Source organism: Sminthopsis crassicaudata, chromosome 3, assembly GCF_048593235.1.
Source record: "Sminthopsis crassicaudata isolate SCR6 chromosome 3, ASM4859323v1, whole genome shotgun sequence".
NCBI lineage: Eukaryota > Metazoa > Chordata > Mammalia > Dasyuromorphia > Dasyuridae > Sminthopsis > Sminthopsis crassicaudata.
This window is the reverse complement of record NC_133619.1, coordinates 654,423,275-654,442,037: the sequence shown is the minus strand read 5'-3', so window position 1 is coordinate 654,442,037 and position 18,763 is coordinate 654,423,275. Positions and strand designations below refer to the sequence as shown.

The window sequence follows — 18,763 nt, the reverse complement described above, 5'->3', positions numbered from 1 at the left end:
TAGTACTAATTAGATTAAAATAGTTTCAGTGCTAATTAGATTATAATAGCAATAGTACTAATTAGATTATAATTACTAATAGTAATAGTACTAATTAGATTATAATAGTAATAGTACTGATTAGATTAGATTACTAATAGTAATAGTGCTAATTAGATTGCAATAGTATGAATTGGATTATATTACTAATAGAAATAGTGCTAATTAGCTTGTATTTGTGCTAATTAGATTATAATAACAATAGTACTAATTAGATTGTAATAGTAATCGTATTAATTAGATTATATTACTTAATAGTACTAGTGTTAATTAGATTTTAATAGTGCAAATTAAATTATAATACCACTAGTACTAATTAGATTGTAATAGTAGTAAATAGATTACAATACTAATAGAACTAATTAGATTATAATAGTAATAGTACTACTTAGATTATATTACTAATAGTAATAGTACTAATTAGAATATAATAGTAATAATTAGATTATAATACTAAAAGTGATAGTACTAATTAGATTATAATACTAATAGCAATAGTATTAATTAAGTTATATAGAACTAATCAGATTATAATAGTAGTAATTAGATTACAATACTAATAGTATTGATTAGACTATAATACTAATAGTAATGGTACTAATTAGATCAAATACTAATGGTATTGATTGGATTATATTACTGATAGCAATAGTACTAATTGGATCATAATAACAATAGTACTAATCAGATTATAATACTGATAGTAATAGGGCTAATTAAATTATGAAACTAATAATACTAATTAGATTATGAAGCTAATAATACTAATAGTACTAATTAGATTACATTGCTTATACTGCTAATTAGATTTTATTACTAATAGTACTAATTTGATTATAATACTGATCGTAATAGTGCTAATTAGATTATAATGCTAATAGTGGTTAGATTGTATTACTAATAGTACTAATTAGATAATATCACAAATAGTAATAGTAATAGTTAGATTATAATACTGACACTAATAGTACTAATTAGATTATGACACTAATAGTGATGATTATATTATGATAAGAGTGCTGATTAGATTATGATGTGAATAGTACTAATTAGATTATATTGCTAATAGTAATAGTAATAATTAGATTATAATCCTAATAGTACTAATTAGGTTATATTAATAGTACTAATTAGATTACAGTACTAATGGTGCTAATTGGATTATATTACTGATAGCAATAGTGCTAATTCAATTATAATACTAATAGTAGTAATTAGATATTACTAATAGTAATAGCGCTAATTAATTATAATACTAACACTAATAGTACTAATTCAATTATAATACTAATAGTAGTAATTAGATTATATTACTAATAGTAATAGCGCTAATTAGATTATAATACTAACACTAATAGTGCTAATTCGATTATAACACTAATAGTACTGATTAGATTATAATACTAATAGTGCTAATTAGGGTTTTTTTATTAATAGTACTAATTAGATTATAATGCTAATAGTAATAGCGCTAATTAGATTATAATACTAACACTAATAGTGCTAATTCGATTATAATACTAATAGTACTGATTAGATTATAATACTAATAGTGCTAATTAGATTATAATACTAATAGTGCTAATTAGATTATAATGCTAATAGTAATGGCGCTAATTAGATTATAATACTAACACTAATAGTGCTAATTCGATTATAATACTAATAGTACTGATTAGATTATAATACTAATAGTGCTAATTAGATTATAATACTAATAGTGCTAATTAGATTATAATGCTAATAGTAATGGCACTAATTAGATTATAATACTAACACTAATAGTGCTAATTCGATTATAATACTAATAGTACTGATTAGATTATAATACTAATAGTGCTAATTAGATTATAATACTAATAGTGCTAATTAGATTATAATGCTAATAGTAATGGCACTAATTAGATTATAATACTAACACTAATAGTGCTAATTCGATTATAATACTAATAGTACTGATTAGATTATAATACTAATAGTGCTAATTAGATTATAATACTAATAGTGCTAATTAGATTATAATGCTAATAGTAATGGCACTAATTAGATTAATATTAATAGTACTAATTAGATTATAATACTAATAGTGCTAATTAGGGTTTTTTTTATTAATAGTACTAATTAGATTATAATGCTAATAGTAATGGCACTAATTAGATTATAATACTAATAGTACTGATTAGATTATAATACTAATAGTGCTAATTAGGGTTTTTTATTAATAGTACTAATTAGATTATAATGCTAATAGTAATGGCACTAATTAGATTATAATACTAATAGTACTGATTAGATTATAATACTAATAGTGCTAATTAGGGTTTTTTATTAATAGTACTAATTAGATTATAATGCTAATAGTAATGGCACTAATTAGATTATAATATTAATAGTACTAATTCGATTATAATACTCCCTGAGGCAAGCAGGGAAGGGCTGTTAGGGGATGGGCTCCACCTTCCCCTCCCACTCACCTTACAGGATCCAATCAGGAAGCCAGGTTATGACGTCAGACCTCATCCCAGGTGACATTTCCCCAGTAAATCTGCCCCGGGCCCCCTGCCCCCTTTACTAAAATCCCCTTTCACGGTGTGTTTCTCCTTCCCCCTCCCCCCTGCCCCAGTGTCTCTCTCCGTGTCATGGTTAAGTCTTTTCGGGGGCTAAATCCCTTTTAGGACGCCCCGTCAATGGCAGAGCCGCATGGCTTGGCAAGCCCGCTACTCTCCTCTGAGGTCATTGGCTTTTTATGCATCACTTAATGCCGTGAGGCGCCTCCCCTCTGGCGCATGGCCTTTCTGCGGGTTAACTGTAAGGAGGGCAGAGGAACACGTCTTCTCCATGTTAATGGTTAAAACGCTTCCCTTGCTAGCTGTCTGCCCCCTGACTCTATTTGACACTTCTGCTCCCGGGGGCTATTTTCCCTCTTCCTTTTGTCTGTAGCCTCTTCCCATAACTGAAGGTGTTTTGTGGCAAAGAGGAAGCCTGGGGAGCTCTTCCCATGTGTCCAGTGACTCCCACTTTGAATTGGGAATTGCTGCCCCGACCTCATTATTTTCCGCCGAGTTTCACCCCCTCTGGTTTTCGAAATGAGGGGCTCCGTCTCCGCAGGCTGCGGGACCAGGCTGTCCCAGGAAACCCCAAGTCTCGGCCCAGAGGAGCTGGGATGCTATTGGGGGGGCGGGGAGGAGGAAGGGGATGTGATGCAAAGAAGTCAGTGCGGGGCCCTGGGAGGACCGAGAGCGCTACGGGGCTGAGGCCCCGCAGGGCGGGGGCGCTGACCAGCGCGGGCCCTGCACGCCTGGTCTGTCCTTTGTTCTCACTTGGGGGCCCAGTGTCTGGGAGCCGCGGCCAGATGGGGGGGGGAGGGGCGGCAGCTGGGCCGCTGGCAGCCTCCTCCCCTGCGGAGCCTGCCGCCCAGTGGTCAGAGCAGGACTTCTGCAGACGCAGCGGCAGAGGCGGCCTCCGCCAGGGCTCTCCGAGGCCCATCCCATGAGGAAGCCCAGAGGCACGGAAGGGTCCGCGAAACCCCGGCTTGGAAGGGAAGACCCTCAAGTGGAGAGCGCCCGCAGAGGTTCGCACACAGACCCCCCCCACTCCCCCGCCCCCGGGTGGGCTTTCCTCTCCGCTCCTCTCCTTCACCTCCTAGATGCCATGGGACCCAGTGCCGGGCTCCGCTCAGATGGCCCCCGCCACTCGGGGCTGACCCGCCTTGCTACCCCCAAGGGCGGCGGCGGCGGCGGATAATGGTGGATAATGGCGGATAGTGGCGAGCCCGCCTGGGGCCGCGGGGGACAGCGCCAGCGGCCTCAGCCTGGTTGGGAGGGGAGGAGCAGGAGGCTGTGTCTATGTGGGAGGGGGCCGCCGCAGCAGGGGCGGGGGACAGGGAGCAGCCTGGAGGGGGGGGGAAGACAGACGACGACGCTGCGGCGGCGGCAGAACTGCCGCAGAGGCGGCTGCACTGTGGCCGTGGTGGGGCGGAGGCGGGGAGCCGCAGTGGAGGGGGAGGGGTGGGCCGCTGAGGTAGGGGTAGCGACAGGAGCAGCCGGAGGGAGGGGGACAGCCCGAGGAGTGGGGAAGGCAGAGTGACAGGCAGGCGACAGTCAGGAGTAGAGAAGTGGGGCGGGGCAGGAGCGGGCAGCCGCGGGAGAGGGGGGCACGCAGGGCAGCGGTGGCGGCTGTGGAGGCGGGGCTGCCAACAGTGAGAAGAGGGAGCGGGCGGGGGGAGCCGCAGGAGCGGGCGAGGGCGGGGGGAGCCGCAGGAGCGGGCGAGGGCGGGGGGAGCCGCAGGAGCGGGCGAGGGCGGGGGGAGCCGCAGGAGCGGGCGAGGGCGGGGGGAGCCGCAGGAGCGGGCGAGGGCGGGGGGAGCCGCAGGAGCGGGCGAGGGCGGGGGAGCGAGGAGCGGGTGAGGGCGGGGGGAGATGAAGGAGCGGGCGAGGGCGGGGGAGCGAGGAGCGGGTGAGGGCGGGGGGAGATGCAGGAGCGGGCAAGGGCGGGGGGAGATGCAGGAGCGGCTGAGGGCGGGGGAGCGGGCAGCCAGAGCACAGCAGCAGCAAAAAGGGGGGGGGTGGGCGGCGGCTGGGCAGCGGCAGAGCAGCAGCCGCCGAAGGCGTATTACCTCCCCAATTACAGGATGGAGGGGGCTCTGCGAGGGCAGGGACCCGAGTGTGGTCCAAGGGCGTATTTCCTCCCCAATTACGGAGGGGGGCCCGGGGGGGCCTTTTGGGGTGCCCCTCATAGTGGAAGCACTGAATGACCGCTTAGTGACTTGACACCAGCAGTTCCAGGGAAGCCCCCCCATCACTAGGACCCCAGCATCCTAGCTTGTGGCATATGGACCAGAGGGATTCCCGTCTCTGGGAATCTGGGTATCATTTCAGCAAATAAGAAAACCCGACTCACCTGGCTGAGGGTTGACAGGAATCATTCTCTTCGGAACGCTCCTCTCTTGGGGAGGAGCGGCTCCCTCAGAGGCAGAGCTGCGAAGCAGAGAGCAGAGGTGAGGGGCTCGCGTTTCCTCGAGCCCGGGGCAAGGAGCCCCCCCCCCCCGGGGCTCGAGGTCAGAAGACTAGGCGGTCTTGCTCCCCTGCTTCCCGAAGGGGAAGGGGCCATCTAGTGTCTAGCGCCTTTAAGCGGTAAGCCGCACCTCCGGGATTCCAAAGTCGGCTCCTTCCCCAGGTCTAACCGAGGAAGATCTTCTGCCCCCCCTGGCGCCCACCCCAGAGGAGGGGTCAGGGCTCTGCTCTCTAGGGAATCTGAAGGCAGCACGCGAGGCGACCACACATCCAGGGAAATGCGCCAGCGCCTGGAGGCTGGCCCCCACACGGGCAGAGCGTCTCCCCCCGAACTGAAATTCGGGGACCCGGGTCTAACCCAGGGTAATAACGGGGATGGACACTGAATCAATGAATGAGTGGATAAATACCATCGCGTGCCCCTTCCCCCCGATGCTCAGGCTCGGAGGCTGGGTCCGTCGGAGCAGGGTCAGCTCCCGCGGGAATCCTCCCATCCTAATTCTAGAATATGGATCCAAAGAGAAGTGGGGGACCTGAGCAGTCTGGAATGGGCAGGAAGAGAGGAAGGAGGAAAAGGAGGAGGGAGGGAGGGTGGGAGGAGGAAAGAAAGGGAGGGGGAGGAGGAGAGGCAAGAGGGAGAGGGAGAAGGGGAAAAGGAAAAAGGGAGGAGGGGAAGGGGGGGTGAAAGGGAAGGAGAGGGGAGAAGAGGGGAGAAGGGGGAAAAGGAGGGGAGAAAAAGGGGGCGAGGAAGAAAAGATGAAGGGAAGGAAGGCGGGAGGAAGAGGAGAAGGGGAGAAGAGAGGAGAAAGGGGGAAAAGGAGGGGAGACGAAAGAAATAGGAAGGGGATGGGGACGGGGATGAGCGAGGAAAGGGATGAGCGGGGAAAGAGATGATCGCAAAGGGATGATCGGCTAGGGATAAACTGGAAGAGGGGAAGGGGAAAGAAGGGCAGCAAAAGGGAGAAGAGAGGAAAAGGGAAGAAGGGAGGGAAAATAAAGGGAAGGGATGGGAGGAGGATGAAGGAAGAGGGTGGGCGTCGCCACCACAGCGGTGGGAGCGAGCGAGGGGAGGTGGAGAGGGACAGGGGGGTGGCGGTGGTCCCTCTCACCAGGTCGGCTAAAGAGGACAACAGGTTTCCGAAGTCATCCTCAGGTGGTCCTGGTCCCATCTCCGACGATTTTGGCCCCTTCTCTCCTATTCCTCCTTGGCGACGGTTTCCATGGCAACTGACCAAGAGCAGTCCAGGGTCTGGATAGGAGGCAGCAATCCGGGCAGTGACTTGTGGGAAAAGTAGTCCCGCGGATGATAAATTCAATTACACCTGGATCTATTTTCCAAATGGTATTATATAGAATCTTACTTATAACTTCACTTATTTAATATATTTTACACAAGGGCTATTTATTCCAAGCATTTCATAAGATGGGATTCACTATTTCCACCTAATCCACTAAGATTGATTAATGTCCTTAAAAAAAACCATGTTTTTTCTTTGAAATTTAAATGCAGAATAAGAAAAAAACAAAATGGAAAAAAAAGAAAAAAATATATTGTCACGTGTCCAGCAGAAAATCACTAGGGATTCAAAATATGTAACAATAAATTATTATTTCAAGAAAGCATATGTGATAATAGATAGAATACATTGTATTCATGACTGTCCATCTTTTTTTTTTTTTTTTTTTTTTTTTTTTTGCTTCCTTGAAGGGTTTTGTTTTCTGCAGTGCACTTTTTTTTTTCCTTTCCTCCCCCACCAGCACCAAGCAGGCTACAGTTAAACACAGATATATTTATGTATATATTTATGTATTCACACACACACACACACTGATAAATATATATATACATATACATATATATATACACATACATAACACAAATACATACACACACATATATATAAATACACAAATACAATGCCTATCTCTAGAACACTATTAATATGGCTGACATGCAATGCAGAATGCAGATTTTTTTTCACATGATTTTTTTTCAAGACAGACTTAGAGATCAATGAGCAATCACTACCTCTCCTTTTTTTCCTAATAAATCTCACTTCTGATCATTGTTATGGTGCTTGTGTATTTCTTATTTTCTACCCCTTTTAATTCTTTACTTCCCTTCCTTAACTTGCTTTGCTATTCCCTAACCTGCAATTCTCCTCGCCCCCACAATGGATCCCTTCTTTATCTTCTCCCCTCACCCTCTCCTTCATTTTTTACCTCATTCCCAAGGATCTACCCTGTTTATCCCACTAATGATAATCTACGAATCCTCCTATTCCCACTTTATCCTATTCCCTTTTCCCTTATTTCTTTACAGATTTTGGAGGGTGCTAAACCCTTCTTGGCATATTATTATTCCCTTTTTAACCCATTCCCCAGGTGAGATGGTTTTCAGAATTATCAGCTCCTCTCCCCTCCCCCCATCTAAATCCTCCGTGGATTGTTCTCACACCTCATTCCTCTAGCACAATTACTATTTTTACCTTTTCCAAATCGTTTTGCTTTTTACTGAGCTCTACCCTTTCTTTCTTATGGATTACCTACTTTCTAATGTCAGTATTAAACATATGGTTTACATTTCCACCTGTTAAACATAGACAGTTCATCCTTATTGAATCCCTTGAAATTAGTCTTTGATGCTGGCTTTTATATGGTAAATTTTCTATGGAGTTCAGGTTTGAGACAAAATCCTGTAAATCTGACAGTTCACTGAATCTCCATTTTTTTTCTATTTAATATTATACTTCATTTTGCTAGATATATTTTTGATCACAACCCTAGTTCTTTTGTTTGTTGTTATATGGTATTCCAGGACCTGTAGTTTTTTTTAAATTTCTTTCATTGTTGCCACTGATAAATCCTGTGTCATTGTAATGGTAGCTCCAGCATATTTGAATCATGTTTTTGTTGTTCTTGGAGCTTGTAAAATCTTCTCTGTTCTGGGGATTTTGAAATTTAGCAAAGATGATGTTATATTTTTTCCTTGTGGGATCTCTTTGGGGTGGTGATTAATGGACTTTTTTCCCCCTACTTTCCCCTCTTGTTCTATCACTTCAGCACAATTTTCTTTAATAATTTCTTGTATTATTACATTAAGGTGGGTTTTTGTTTTTGTGTGTCTTAGCTTTCCAGGTAGTCTTTGTTTGATTCTTTCTTGGCATTTTATATTTTTTTAATAATTTCTTGTATTATTGCATTAAGGTGGGTTTTGTTTGTTTGTTTGTTTGTTTGCCTTAGCTTTCCAGGTAGTCTTTGTTTTATAATTTCTTGGCATTTTATACCTTCATTGGCTTCCCCTTGCCCAATTCTAATTTTCAAAGAGTTATTTTCTTTTTTAAGATGCTGGATCTCCTTTTCTAATTGGTTGTCTTTCTTTTCATGATCTTATTTGTTTGAATTTTTTTTTTTAGTTTTTTTCCCAATCTCTCTCATTTGATTTTTTAAAAAAAAAAATTATTCTATAGAAAATTGTTTTGGGGGGAGGTAACCATTTAGCATTAGTCTTTGGAATAGGAGAGGCTTTTTTTTAATTCAATATCCTCCTCTGAAGATGAACCCTGGTCTGCCTTATTCCTATGTAACTTTCTATGGTTAGCTTCTTTCTCCTTTGCCTGATTTTGTTTAAAATTTATGATGATGATGATGATGATTTTGGTGAAGCAATTGGGGTTAAGTGACTTGCCCAGGGCCAAACAGTTAGTATTAAGTGTCTGAGGCTAGTCTCTCTGACTCCAGGACCAGTGCTCTATCCCCCACTAAGCCATCTAGTTTCTCCCTTCCTTCCCTTTCTTTTCATTGGGGTTGGGGGAGATGATGGCTCTGGCCTTAGGCTCTCCTTCAGCTCTCCCTTCTGACCTAGAACCCCAAATGCAGAACCTTACCCTCCTCCAAATTCCCTTCCTCACTGCTTCTGCACTTACCCTTGCTGGCTCCTTCTAGCCCAGGGTCGAATCTCTGCAGCCCAGCTGCTGGGTCCTGAGCTTCTCCCACCCAGATCCCGACTCCCCTCCCAGTCCCAGAAGTGAAAGTCCCTGTGGTTTGGCCTGAGGTTGCTTCTGAACCCAGCAAGCCCTAGGGCTCCCCACAGCTGCTCTCAGCAGCCCATTTCCCCCATCCCCCTCCCTAGGGTCCCACCTAAGATCTCAGAGGCAGCCTCCCCTTTCTCCTCCCCCTGGGGGTCTCTGCATTCTGCCCAGGGGCTTTTGCTTACGGTCTGCAGAACTAGCCTGGAGGCCTTTATGCATCTCAGTTTAGGGATCTTTCTTTCGCTAGGGGACCCCATTCTGCTCCCAGTCTTATTTGTTTTTCAGGGGTCTACACTCTCCCTGGGGCACAATTTTGTCTGGTTTTTGTGGCCAAAATCTGGAGAGCTTAGGTTTTTCTGACCTACTCTACCATCTTCCCACAATCCTCTCCCACTAATACATATCTTTAAAGTGACCCCACTCTACTCCAATTATCACACTTAAGAGCACTTTTATCAATTTTCTCCTACTCCTCAGTAATTGTCTTGGCTTTCAAATCAAGCAACACAAATTTTCATTCTCAATCTTTCTACTTCAGCAGAAGTCACACTTGCCCATCTGAAGCTGGCACGGGGGCACTGAGAACTACTGTGTCCAGGCCTCAAAGCCTTGCAGCATACCTGCCCAGGTAGGCCTCCCTTTCTACCCCAAAACATCATATCTACCTCCTATATCTCCCCTCCAACCTTCATTTCTCTTTCCAAATCTTTCAAATCCATTATGAAGAACATCCAACTTACCTTTACATTTGAATCCTATGGCAAATTGAACATACTACTTCAAACCTTCCTATGCTAGGAGTTCATTTCAGCCTAAGTGCTTTTCTTCATTAATTTATCTACCACAATCAAAACCTGTTGCTTCATTAGATGCAGTTCAGATGTTATTTATTAAATCAAAGGGTTCCAACCTCTCATTCTTCTAAAAGGAGAAACCCGCATTACCTCTTCCCAGTCCCAGAAGTAGTTTGGGATAAAATCCAATTCTTTTTTGAAATTTTACTTTAATAGTACATTATTTTTCCAAATACATGTAAAAGTGCTTTTCAACATTCATTTTTGTAAGATTTTTAGTTCCATTGTATCCCAAAGAGATCAAAAGAGAGGGAAAAGGACCCACATGGGCAAAAATGTTTGTAGCAGCTCTTTCGGTGGTAGCAAAGAATTGGAAAATAAGTAGATGCCCATCAATTGGGGAGTGGCTGAACAAGTTGTAGCACACGAAGGTATTAGAATATTATTGTCCTATAAAAATAATGAACAGACTGATTTTAGAGAGGTCTGGAAAGGTTTATATGAACTTATGCTGAGCGAAACAGTAGAACCAGGAAAACATTGTACACAGCAATAGCACGATTGGGAGATGATCAACTATGACAAAGTTGGTTCTCAGCAGTTCACTGATCCAAGGTAATCCTAATAAACTATGGGTAGAAAACACCTTCTGTATCCAGAGAGAGAACTATGGAGACTGAATGTAAATCAACACATGCTGTATTTATTATTATTTTTCTTCTTTTTTTCTTTCTCTTCTGGTTTCCCCCCTTTGTTCTGATTTTTCTCTCCCAACATGATTCATAAGGAAATATTTTTTTTAAAAAAAGAATTTATGTGTATAGCCCTCAAAGAAAAATATGAAAAAAAAATTTGAATTCCCAATTTTTTCTCCCTCTCTTCTTTCCTCCCCCTTTCCAAGACAGGGAGCAATCTGATGTAGATTATACACACACATTCATTTTTATCACATTTCCATATGAAATCTGATATAAATTATACACATACATTCATTTTTATCACATTTCCATATGAATCATGTTAGAAAAGAAAAATCAAAACAAAAGAAAGGTGAAAATAGGATGCTTTGATCCCACATTTAAGCTCCATAGTTCTTTCTTATATGCACAAATTTTCATTCTCAATCTTTCTACTTCAGCAGAAGTCAAACTTGCCCATCTGAAGCTGGCACGGGGGCACTGAGAACTACTGTTTGTCTGGACCTTGCAGCCTTGCAGCACACCTGCCCAGGTAGGCCTCCCTTTCTACCCCAAAACATCATATCTACCTCGCGTTTATTGGAATTGCTTTGTATCATTGAACTGCTGAGAAGAGCTCTGTCATAACTGATCATCACACAATCTTGCTATTGCTGTGTATAATGTTTTCCTTATCCTGTTCACTTGACTCAGTATCAGTTCATGTAAGACTTTTCAGGCTTATTTGAAATCAGCTTGTTCATCATTTCTTATAAAACTATATTATTCCATTACTTTCATATACCACAACTTACTCAGCCATGCCCCAATTAATGGGCATCCACTCATTTTCCAATTCTTTGCCACCACAAAAAGTGCTGCTATAAACATTTTTGCACATGGGGGTCCCTTTCTCTCTTTTATGATCTCTTTCAAAGGATCCAGTTTGGGCATAGTTCCATATTGCTCTCCACAAGGCCTGGATCATTCTTCAAGTCCATTATCAATGCATAAGAGTCCCAGTTTTCCACATCCCCTCCCACATTTATCATTATCTTTCCCTATCATCTTAGCCACTCTGAGAGGCATGAGCTGGTATCTCAGAGCTGTTTTAATTTACATTTCTCTAATCAACAATGATTTAAGCCATTTTTTCATAAGACTACATGGCTTTAAGTTCATCTGAAAATTGTCTGTTCGTATCCTTTAACCATTTATCAGTTTATGATTTGTACTCTTATACATCTGACTCAGATTTCCATATATTTTAGAAATGAGACCCTTAACCTGTATGTGCCAAAATGTTTGTGGCAGCCCTTTTCATAGTGGCTAGAAGCTGGAAGATGAATGGATGTCCATCAATTGGAGAAAGGTTGGGTAAATTATGGTATATGAAGGTTATGGAATATTATTGTTCTGTAAGAAATGACCAGCAGGAGGAATACAGAGAGGCTTGGAGAGACTTACATCAACTGATGCTGAGTGAAACGAGCAGAACCAGAAGATCATTATACACTTCAACAATGATACTGTATGAGGATGTATGGTGATGGACGTGGATATCTTCAACATAGAGAAGAGCTCATCCAATTCCAATTGATCAATGGTGGACAGAATCAGCTAAACCCAGAGAAGGAACACTGGGAAATGAGTGTAAACTGTGAGCATTGTTTTTTTTTTTTTTTTTTTTTGGTTTGGTTTGGTTTGGTTTCTCTTCCCAGATTATTTTTACCTTGAGAATACAATCCTTCCTTTGCAACAACAACAACAACAAAATTCGGTTCTGCACATATATATTGTACCTAGGATATACTATGAGATATTTAATATGGTTGGGAAAGCCTGCCATCTAGGGGAGGGGGTGGAGGGAAGGAGGGGAAAAACTCAGAACAGAAGGGAGTACAAGGGATAATGTTGTAAAAAAAAAAAAAATTACCAATGAATATGTACTGTCAAAGAAAAGTTATAATTATAAAAATTAATAAAAAACAAAATAAAATATAAAAAGAAAGAAATGAGGCCCTTATCAGAAAAATTGGCCTGCTTCCCTTCAAATCTTAGCCAAATTAGTTTTGTTTATGTAAAAGCTTTTTAATTTCACATAATCAAAATTACCCATTTTGTATTTCATAATGTTCTCTAATTCTTTAGTCATAAAGTCTTTTTTTCTCCAAAGACGTGACAGGTAAACTATCCCTTGCTCTCCTAATTTGCTTATAGTGTTACCTTTTGTTTAAATCATGTATCCATTTCAATCTTCTCCTGGTATAGGGTGTGAGATATTGGTCTATCCCTAGTGCCTGCCATATTATTTTCCAGTGTTCCCAGCCATTTTTGACAAATAGCAAGTTCTTATCCCAGAAGCTGCAGTCTTTACCAAACACAAGATTACTATGGCCATTGACTTTTGTGTCTTGTGAACCTAATCTATTCCACTGATTCACCACTCTCAGCCAGTACCAAATGATTTTGATTATTGCTGCTTTATAATACAGGTGTAGATGTGGTACGGTTAGGCCACCATCTTTGCATTGTTTTCCATGAAATCCTTTGATCTTTTATTTTTCCAGATGAATTTTGCTATTTTTTCTAGGGCTATAAAATAATTTTTGGCAGTTTGATTAGCACTGGAGAAGTAGACTAATTTAGATAGAATGATCTTTTCCATCATATTTGTTTCGCCTACCCCTGAGCACTTGATATTTTTCCAGTTGTTTAGATCAGACTTTATTTGTGTGAAAAGTGTTTGGTACGTGTACTCCCGGTGTACTGGCTCCTTCTCTCCCAGGGCCACACCTCAGCCGCACAGCTGGGCCTGGGGTTCCCATTTAGCCGAGGTTCACTTCATCTTCTTGGGCTCAGACCCCAACTCCACAGTCCTAGAAGTGAAAGCCTCTGCGGCTCCTTCTAAGGCTCCAGCCACACCCAGCTAGCCCCAGGCTTCCCCCCTTGGTATTTCTGAGGAGCTGGAGGAAGGATTGTCAGAACTTCAGACAGGTTAATTCTGACCGGGGTCTTTGTCCAATTGTACCAAGAGGTCTCCTGTTCTGCCCCAAGTCCTCTTGATTTTTTCACCAGTCTATGTTTGCCTTGAGGCTCAAATTTGTTCTATTTGTGTGGGAAATCTAGAGAGCTTGAAACTTAACAGGCTACTCCACCATCTTGCCAGAATCCTCTCCCTTTTTTCCCCCTGAAGCAGTTGGAGTTAAGTGACTTGCCCAGGGTCACACAGCCAGGAAGTGTTAAGTGTCTGAGGCTGGATTTGAACTCAGGTCCTCCTGACTTCAGGGCTGGTGCTCTATCCCTTGGACCACCCTCCCTTATTTTTTGTTTTGTATTCTGAGAGCTTATCACTATCTGGGGCTTGCTTAATTCCCATGGATTGCTATCTTTTACCCACCACTTTTGCCCTGCCTTTTATAGGTTGCAGCTTGCTCCTGCCTACCGTGTTCCTGTCTATTCCCCCAGAGGCAGGTGGTAACTAATTGCTTGGGAAATGTGCTGTTCTGGGACTCATAGCCATCCCTCCGGACCAGGAGAATACTAAGAAGTTAGGCCTTGCTTTCAGGGGAGTGCTTGGATGCACCAGTGCCCATTTTTCCAAATCCAACCCCAGATTGCTCTCTTCCTCCTGTGCAATTTTTCATAATCTTTGTGCCAGGTTGCTTTGAATTGATGAGAAGAGCAGAGCCTCCTATTTCAGTTTTCTCTGAGCAAGAAAGTGAGCAGTCCTTTCCACTTGTTTTGCTGTATTGTTTTATTTGTGAAAGTGAGCAGTCCTTTCCACTTGTTTTGCTGTATTGTTTTATTTGTCATGTTTTTATTGTGTCTGACTCTTGACTCCATTTGGGGATTCTTGGTGGGAATACTGGAGTGGTTTGCTAGCTGTGAGGGGGTGACAACTTGTGCTTCTCCTCAGCATGGGCATACTTAAATGTACTCTGTTTAATTGTTTATTCCGCTATAGAACAAAGACTGGCGCACACTAGGCCAAATTTGTCCAGAATATCCCATTTTCCCCAGGACACATCTCCCAGGTCTGTTTTACCTAATGCTGACGTATCTGAGAGCAGAGGAGGCACAGCTTTCCGTCAGTCTCTGTGTACTTCAAGAGACCTTTTGGGGGCATCATCATCTAATCCCTATTTAGATTTTTGCCTTGAAGCTGTTGGACAAGGCCTGTTTCGATTCTTTTATCCCTAGTGCAGAGCACATTGCTTCTGTGTGGTAAGAGCTTAATGAATTATATTTTAATTATTAATTTATTGACTTGGATTCATTTTGTATGATCCTGACTTTGTGTTTGATTGGCAAATCACTCAATGCTCGGCTTTAATCTTGCCACCAGTAAAATAAAGACAAGTCCTTGAAATACCGTTTTAGATTATTACATCCTTGAGCTTAGTCAGAACTTAATGAAATGGTTTTTCATTCATTCATTCATTTGTTCATTGTTATGACATTTTCTGAGGAGACGGCTTTTCCAGTAGTTCAATCCAGTTTCTTAATATGCAGTACACTAAGTGTCTACCATGTGCAGTTGATTGATTAGGCACCTACTATATGTCACAGCCCTCTCAGATCACTGCCTTGTCATGGTGGAAGGGTTCGCATAAGACAGTGAAACGATGAGCTACATTGTGCAAGATTTCCCAATCAGACAGGTGATTAGCAGAGAGGTGCTTAAATTATTAGAGATGTCGTTGGAAGAGGAGCCTCTCAAATTGGAAGGTGTCCAGTGTATTAGAGAGCAAAAGCAGCATACAGCTCAGAGGAGCCCCCAAAGCCCAGAGCAAGCTGAGCTGCAGATCCGTTAGGGGACAAAAGGAAAATCGCATGCTGGGAAGATCAATATGCACAGCAAGCTGGAACATAGTGTCTACGAACCAAGGTGAGAGGATGTGGTCAGAGAGGAGATGGAGAGATTAAGCATCACCAGCGAATGGACATGGACGTGACATGAACAGAACAGGTGAATTTAATGCGGATGATCACTGCTGTGGGCCAGAATCCCTTGAAAGAAATGGAGTGAATCCCATAAATGAATGAGAAAATCAGGACTAGAGAATAAAATCTCTAAAATGACCAAATGACATCTATTCAAATCCAAGGCAAACCATTCAAAAACATTCAACCACTGATGCTGAAGCAGCCAAAATTGACCAGTTATATGGTTTTTTTAATCAAATTTTGTTTTATTTTAGATCCACATTCTCTCTCTCTCTCTCTCTCTCTCTCTCTCTCTCTCTCTCTCTCTCTCACACACACACACACACACACACACACACACACACACACATTCTCCCCAACTGGGAAATTAAAAAAATTTTTTAAACATGTGTGTTATACATACACATAAATACATATATGTACATATACACATAAATACATGATGTATGTGTTCAAGCAAATTAAATTCCCACATGTCTGATTCCACCCAAAATATGGCTCCATCTCTAAATTTGTCTAAGAGAAGAGACATTTTGCTCTTGTTCCTTCTCCTTTCACCTGGTAGAAGCTAGGGCTTTGTAAATCTTCCCAGGCTTCCCTTGAAGTGAGTGTGGTTCAACTTGAATTCTGTTATAATGGCTTGGAGAAGACCGTGGCTTCTTCAAGGCTGGCCCCCTGGAATAGACTTTGGCAAGTCTAGAAGCTAGAAAGGTTCCAAGTATGAGTGGGAGAATTGACAGTGATCTGAAGAAGAACCTGTCTAGAATTTTGTTATTGTTCAGTCATGTCCAACTTTGGTTCATGGCTTCATCTGAGGCTTTCTTAGTGAAGATACTGGAGTGCTTTGCTGTTTTTTTCCACAAATTTTACAGATGAGGAATTGAGGGAAACAGAATTAAGTGACTTGGGTTTGTTTGTTTTTTAGTTAATTTTATAATTATAATTTTTTTTTTACAGTACATATGCATAGGTAATTTTTTTTTTTACAACATTATCCCTTGCACTCCCTTCTGTTCCGAATTTTCTCCTCCACCCCCTCCCCTAGATGGCAGACATTCCCATACATATTAAATATATTATAGTATATCCTAGATATATGTGTGCAGAACCGAATTTTTTTTAAAGTGACTTGTTAATAGTCACACAGTTGGTGTGTCTGAGGTTTGATGTGTCTTCCTGACTCCAGGCCCAGCACATTATCCACAGAGACACCCAGTTGCCCCATTCTAGAGAGCTATAGTTCCAAAGAATAACAGAATACCATATGACATAAGATTCTGGCCTGATCCCATTTTGGATGACTTTGGCCACTTTATTTAGCAGCTGAAATGGTACTTCTCACTATTTTAAATAACAAACCACCAGGACATAAATCAATTTAATTCACTTAACATTTATTAAAAACTTATTATGCGTAAGACATTATACTAGGGACTGAGGATCATAGATAGAAATTAAATTGTCTCTGCCCTCAAGGAGCTACAGTCTACTGGAGGATTCCATACAGGTAAGACAAGGAAACAAGAAATACATGCACAGTGATACTGAGAAATTTCAACAAGTAGAAAGCTATAACAATGACAGGTGAGCAAAGGCCTTGTGTAGGAAATAGGACCCGAGCCCTGGCTTGAAAGAATACAGGAGAACAACTCACGCAAGGAAAAAGGGGGCAAATGGAATTTTATGTGTGGGGAACATCTCTGGAGCCAGAGCAGAGCAGAATCAGAGACTCTCCAAGAATCCCAGAAATAGGTTGAGGTTTATGAGTCTAATGCTGAAGAGTAAGTCCATAGACTTGACTAGCTAAGAATGGCTGCAGGAAAATGCTAATAAAAACCTCACACAAATATAGAAACTTTGAAAAGGCAATAGAAGAGTTTCTATCATAAATGGCAGTATCTACATTGATTAAATTGGACACTATTAAATGTGGTTATTTGTGGACAATAATTTGAGGGTAGGAATTGTCTAATATAAAATCCGTATCTCTTCCCATGCCTAGAATGGTACTCTGAACAATAAATGTGTTTTGAAAGAATGATTCAAAAATCCCTCTATCAAAAAAGAATCAATTCTCAGTTTTTCTAAAAGTGGTCTCCAAATTTTTTGACCATACAGCCTGATGGATTAAAATTTTTTTGACCAAACCCTCCAACATATATATATAAAATAAACATTGTTGCTCTAATAACTACATAAATAATAAGCAGGGGGCAGCCAGGTGGCGCAGTGGATAGAGCACCAGCTCTGAATTCAGGAGGACCCAAGTTCAAATCTGGTCTCAGACACTTAACACTTCCCAGCTGTGTGACCCTGGGCAAGTCACTTAACCCCAGCCTCAGGGGGGGGAAAAATCATAAAGTAAACACAAATTTTTAAATAAGATAAACATGAAATAAATTATTTTAAAATAATTGCTAATAGGGCAAAAAACCTTTTGCCCTTGATCATAATTATTTATGCAAAAATGTAATTAAATATATTTTATTATTTTTCAAAAACTTGATTTAACATTTTGTGATGGAGTAATTTAAAGGTCCAGTTCAAAGTTGAGTTTATTTTAACACCTTGCTTTAGTATTTGTTATAGCTTCGCTATAATTAACAAATCCCAAAAATATAATTTCTAAAATGCAACTCCGATGATTAGTTGAAAATAAAGTTTTACTCTGTACTCATTACATTTGTGCTTCTCTAATCCTAAAACAATCACCCCCACCACCTTGTTCTGCAAGAAGAAAAATGTCCATAATTCCTGGAAATGTCAATGCCTACAAGAAGCCTTTTCGGAATTCTCATCGTTTATCCTCTGCCTCCAGGTTTCCTCTACCACATTACTCTGTACTTATTTTGTATCTATCATGTGTGTCTATGTATTTTCCTCTAATAAAATGGAAACTCATTTAGCATTTTGTCTGTGTATCGATTCACAGTTCCAGGGCTCAAGAGTTGTAGACTGAGGAAATGCTTCTTGAAGTACCTTTTTTTTGGTACATCCCCTTCTCTTATGCAGTTCTTATCTGCAATGACAGACAGAGACATCGGGGAGTAATCATCTATCTCTACCTTATTTGTGAAAGACACTGCCAGCAGATCTCCCCAGCAGGCACAGGCCCAAAGGCCTTTCACTGAAGTCTGCTCCCCACCATGTCTGCTTTTTAAACTGTGAAACTTAAAGCTCACCAATCTCGAGGAATCCACACTATGCTCCATGGCTAAATGTTGTATGCCTGGCATTTAGCGCACAGCTAGGCACACAGG

At 41.5% G+C, this 18,763-nt stretch overlaps 1 protein-coding gene and 1 long non-coding RNA gene across 11 annotated transcripts in view; one reads left to right on the top strand and one right to left on the bottom strand.

Annotated features, from left to right (window-relative positions):
* Positions 1 to 6,375, bottom strand: part of LOC141564709 (uncharacterized) — a 94,419-nt gene extending 88,044 nt beyond the window's left edge. For 6 of the 10 annotated variants that reach the window (XM_074307544.1, XM_074307548.1, XM_074307553.1 and 3 more), the window contains exons 1-2: positions 6,161 to 6,372; positions 4,939 to 5,015 (exon numbers count right to left, since the gene is read on the bottom strand). The gene's annotated coding sequence lies outside the window, so the exon portion shown is untranslated. Of the gene's footprint in view, positions 1 to 4,938; positions 5,016 to 5,461; positions 5,640 to 6,160 lie in introns of those variants that run through there. The other 4 variants (XM_074307551.1, XM_074307554.1, XM_074307550.1 and 1 more) reach the window with 4 other exon arrangements.
* The window catches only part of LOC141564710 (uncharacterized), a 30,569-nt gene continuing 15,087 nt past the window's right edge, over positions 3,282 to 18,763 (top strand). The window contains exons 1-3 of the long non-coding RNA XR_012488688.1: positions 3,282 to 3,610; positions 9,624 to 9,710; positions 11,015 to 11,106. This is a non-coding gene — a long non-coding RNA (uncharacterized LOC141564710). The remainder of the gene's footprint in view (positions 3,611 to 9,623; positions 9,711 to 11,014; positions 11,107 to 18,763) is intronic.